We start from the raw sequence: 6,000 nt of genomic DNA, 5'->3' as shown, positions 1-6,000 counted from the left end.
TTACGTAGTAGGTTTTTATGCATGAGTAGTGTCACTTGAAAGTACCCTATTACGAATATAAAAAGGACAGAATATGTGCGAAGACTGTTGTTTGAATTTACACCATTATAACGGCGAACACTGAACACGGTTAAGTAACATCACTTGAATATATTCCATTATTAAGGAGCAGGACTGAGTACATGAGGTTAATTTCACTTGAATATTCTACATAATGGATGTTCTGGTCAGAAAATGTGTGAATAAAATCACTTGAATATTCTACATAATGGATGTTCTGGTCAGAAAATGTGTGAATAAAATCACTTGAATATTCTACATAATGGATGTTCTGGTCAGAAAATGTGTGAATAAAATCACTTGAATATTCCCCATTATAGAGGTGCTAGAAAAAAACATGTATGTGTAGCGTTACTTCAAACTACTCGATTACGAATATGTAGAACCAAAACTGCTAGAGTTAATGTCATTTAAATGTATTCCATTTTTATTCCATTATTACGATGTAAGTCTGTGAAGTCTTACGAACATCTGTGAATAAAGTTACTTTACTCTATTCTGTTAGGCAGATCCAGGGCCTAAAATGCATGAACGTTATTAGAATCTATTCCATTACGGCAGTACAGGACCAAACATATGAGTAACATTACTTGAAATTATTTCATTACAAAAATGCAAGACTGGACATACGAGAATAACGTCACTGGACTTTACTCCATTTGGAAGATGTAGGTTTGAACATGTATAACATTACTTAAATCTATCCATAATGGATGTATTGGCCAGAATATGTTAGTAATGTTATTTGAAAGTATTCTCTTATGATATAAGCAGAACAAATATGAATAATTGATTTGATTGTAGAGAATGTAGAGTCAGATTGAAACATTTGAAGCATCAATGAAACCGATTTGAGATTCCTTACAACAGTGAAATAAATACTGTTAAATACGTTAAAAATATTTCCAAAATTAAAAATAGATAAAAGTTTTAAACTATAATTCAATTGTATTATTAAACAAACTCTTTTGAATTTTAAGATGATATAAGAGTCGTAATTCTATAATATTTACAGAATTTGTACTGCAAAAATTACCAGCATTTCGTTTAATATTCAAATAATAATTTTAATTAAAAATTTTTTAAAAATCAGTTTGAGATATACATTTTTATATTCCAAGGTGGTAAGTATAAAACTTCACCATTATGATATTACCTTTAAAAATTAATGTTCTTGGGGGAAATATCCAGGAATTTAAATAAATTTATTTCCTTTTAGATCGTCAATCTAAAATTAAATACAGAATTAAGAAATTCTTGAAACTGTTTAATAGTTAGTATCACTGTTATACTGAAAGTATCTATACAAATTGGTTTTTATTTTCATTTTTGCATTGAATTGTAATTTCTAAGAAACATTTAACTTCGTTTTAAATTTTAGTTTGTAAATTTGTTTCTTTAAAATTAACATTGTTACGTGAAAAGTTTTCGATTGTTTTTCAAATCAACCTTTCCTTTAAGAATATTACACACCTTCTACTCTAATAATGGTTCAATAGTTAAATTCTACATTATTAGAATATATACTTTCCATAAAGAAATTACTCTAAATGACAAAAATATTAATATTCACACATTGAAAAAATAAAACTTCGATGAAATAAATGGTATAATTTTTTTTATTTCAAAAATGATTAAACTCGTAGATTGAGATTTAACAACTGGAAGCTAAAAAGATAATGATTCAAAATAAAGAAACAGTAATATTCTTTGGCAACATCGTGAAGAGAATGAGTGGCAGTTTCTAGAAACATGCAAGTGTTTTTCTTCTTTTGACCTTTATATTTTACATTGTACTAAAAAGTGCTATAGTGAGCTCTTCTCTTTATACTTTTTCTTCTACCTTTAAAAATATCTATTGATTTATTTTGCTAAATTTCATTCTTAAATATTATTCTCAACAATATTTAATTTTGTTTCAGTCAATAAATATAATTAAAAAATTATGCAAGATTCATATTTAGTAAAATATACTTGATATTCTAATTTTTAAATTTAAAAAAAATCATTCGTGCGTGGCCAAATCTGGCCGAGTTATGAAGCTTTGTGTATCATTATTTTCGACAAAACAACAATTTAATTAATTTATTCCAATACGCCTTGGAGAATTTTTTTGATGCTACTTTGATAATCTTCCTCATGGATTATCTTATGGAATGATCTAAAATCGCGCTGTTAAATAAAATCGCGATATTCAAAATTTTCATGATTCATTCATTTTTAAACGCAAAAGAATTGAACTTCTTTTTATTTAGAATGTTAAACTCTCAAGAATTCGATTAAATGCGATTTACAGGATCGAGGATGAATATAAAGAAATGAATTTCATAATTAATCAGAACATTTATTGACTCAAGCTATATATCTTTACTTCATTTCATTGTTTTATATTATATAATATATAGTATTAACTACCTATTACTAATGATTTAGAAATTAATTATTGAGCCCGATTAGAGTGGGTATCCTGAATATATAAACCATGTTTTCCTTAAATAATAAAATATCACAGAACTTATATTGCAGATATTTTAAAGTGCCACATAACATTTTTCCTGATATTTGTTTTCGGAAAATGCCATGTAATATATCTATTTTCTTTACATGTTTCCATTTAATAAAGAAACTTCTTGAAAGTTATTGCTTTGTAGATTTAGTGTTAATGAAAGTTATTTTTTTTTTCATTTGAGCTTTTACCAACACTTTGATAAAAGTTAATTTTTTCCATGCTCATGCAGGCTAAATTTCATTTTATATGAAATGTATTGTTAGAAAATATTTTTAAAATATTTTTAATAATGAATCAAGAATAGAAAAAATAGCATCATTGAAAGGATAATTTTTTTCAAAGTGATATAAAATAATTTTGTGCTGTAATATTTTCCTAAGTTCTCAAAAAAGTTAAAATTTTTCTATATGTTTAATCCCCTAATATAATTAAAAGTTAAAAAAATATCCCCTAGGTGCATAACTTCTATCGTCCAGGAAATATAATATGTAATATGAACTGAGATTTGTCGCTGTAGTTCAAGCAGTTGGTTGGTAGACCTTTAACACACACAGAAATACAATCATTTTTATTGTAAGTAGAGATATGTCTACTGTTAAATTAACCGGTTTGCACTTTGCAAATGTTTATTAGGCAAAATTTAATAATCATAAAATAAAAAAAAAATGCAATAGGAAGCGCAATTTCATACTATGAAGAAAATATATATTATGACATAGAAAGTATGATCTCTGTTCATGAATTGTTTTTGTACAATGTGAACGGAACATTCTTATTTGGAATTTATTATTTGATAGCGTAGAAATGTATAGAATCAAAATCATATTTATGATATGATGTGACCTAATTGGAATCTATAAAATATCTTTTTTACTTTTCGTAAACGAGTACACTAATAGGAAGTATTGTAATGACAAATTCGAACTAAAGAATAAATCTTCTCGTTTAAATGAGGAGTCCTCTCGTTTCATACCTTCCTGAGAAAACCTAATAATGTAACTCTTTTCTTCATATTGAAAGCATCGTCTTTTTTCCGCTTTAATTAAACTTAAATAACATTACTTTTTGTCTTCGTCAATAAAATTAAGTTCTTGTAAAATAATTGCCAGTCATAGTTAATAATTTGATAATCCACTTTATTTTTAATAAAATAATATTTGTAAGTAGACTACTATCTGTAAATTGCATATCTGATATGGAAATCGTCCAAATTGTTGTACAGTTGAATGCAGTTGTGTCGATAGCTAACAATAGATAGCTGAGAAATAGTTATTTCTAAGAGTGTTGTTACTGTACTTCACGACAATAATATTATTATGGTACTTCATGATATTAAATGGCATTTAAAATATCCAAAAACATCATGGATATATCGTAATAATATCTTGGAATATATATATATATATATATATATATATATATATATCGTAATAATATCTTGGTGCTAATATTTTGGAATATATTACCACGGAAAACTGACTCAACATTGTAATAAAATTTCAAAAAAAAAAAAAAAAAGTGATCGCAGTTTTATCGGATTTTTTTTTTAATCCTTATAAATGTTTCAAAATTAATTTTAAAGAAAATTTTTCATAATTTTATCACTGCAATGAACACGTTGTTTTGAGTATAAATCTTACACTCCCTATCTTTTGCCAATGTTAATATTATATGGTAAAAAAGTACTTCAATTTGAAAATTAACATCGAAAAAGAATTTTTGCATTTCCTTTTATTAACATGTTTTTAGGCTGGCATTACTTCTTAAAACTGCGTGATGTTTAAATCGTTTTGCACAAAATATAATGACTGAAACAATCAAGATAAGTAAAGATGAGACAGTAAATGGAGCCTATTATTGTGATACAATGTTCCAGATTAGAAATCCGAATTTCTTAAAATTCTTTAAATGCTTTCTGAATATGACTGGTCATGCAATTTATTATTTATCTAAAAAGTTTCTAAAGATGTATAAAATGTGAATCTTTCAATAAAATAATATATGCCATCTTTTTAAAATCTTTCTATGGGCTTTTTTCTATTTTTGGACAAACGTGATGGTGCTGCCATCTAGTAAATAGAATCTGTACTACAAACTTCATTAATAATATATACAGATGAAGTTTTAAAATTACATAAATCTTGCTTTATTATTTAACAGGTTCATACAAGCAGATTAGCCTTGAAGCAAGGTCTGATTAAAAACGATGTTAGCCATTTCATTTTTCAATCATATCATAGTTTTTTTTCTCCTGACATTTTCGAATTTGAAGCGAGTTAAAACTACATATTTATAACTTGGAAAAAGAAAATAACGGCGAGGCTATATTTTTTATTTTAATTTTTATAATTAAATGAAATGAGTTCGAATTCTTTATAGATTTATTTTTATACATTTATTGGAAATATTTTATTTTCTGCCATTGATGCAAAAATAAATTTATATGGCAAAAACAAACTGACAACAAAAGCCCTGGATTCGCATTCAATAGAAGGCTGTAAAAAATTACTGTATACCTTAATTTTTCCTCTTTTTTTTGGGATCATTTGTTTTTACTTTTTCATTTAAAAAATAAAAGTATTGTAATCATAAAAAAAATAATAACTCGGTATTTAGAGGAATCTCTTGAACGCTTTGCAAATCCCGGAGTTGGGAAGACACATTTCTGGCAATAAGCTTGTCTGTTGTCAAAGATAATTCAAGGAAGCTTTTATCTAGATCGATAAAAAATGCTATATGGTTTTTAAAATATATTTGTAGGTTTCAATCAATTTTGAACAAAATTCATTTAGAAAAAGTCTATCTGTCCGAATGTAAGTTAAAGCAATAACTAAATAAAACTAAGAGCTAGATGGATTAAATTTGGTACAAAGATTTAATAACTAAATTATTAAATCTTTGTGGAACAAAGTCTGTGTCTTGTGGTTTGTGTCAAATGTGGAACAAATCCATTAAGGCTGAATTTCTATTGTTCCCTACTTCCAAAAGTATATAAATGCGATAACTAACAGATGCTCTGACTTAAATCTATCAAATTTGGTACCTTATTTTATGATGACAGTTGTGGCTCTATGTCAAATTTTAGTTTAAATCGATTGAGAAAAAAAGAGTATCTAAAACACAAATTTGATTTGCGGGTACTATTAACATCATACCAGGATTAACCGTTTTGGTTCTGCACAAATCTTAAATTCGCACCAAAGATCAATATTTCGTAGCTATTATTTGCAATGTCATGTTAAATATTTACGGCCTTGCCACTGGTTTAAAATATGCTAGCTGAGGAGCATAACACCATTATTAAAGAGAATGTAAGAAAGTTCACGGTGGAAACTCCACTGGTTTCTAAAGATTATAAGGACTTTTAATTAAAGAAAAAATATATGTATTCTAAATTCTTAACAATTTTTCATCCATTAGCAATGATATAC

The sequence above is a fragment of the Argiope bruennichi genome, chromosome 3 (assembly GCF_947563725.1).
Source record: "Argiope bruennichi chromosome 3, qqArgBrue1.1, whole genome shotgun sequence".
NCBI classification, from domain to species: domain Eukaryota; kingdom Metazoa; phylum Arthropoda; class Arachnida; order Araneae; family Araneidae; genus Argiope; species Argiope bruennichi.
Note: the sequence above shows the minus strand (reverse complement) of the source record.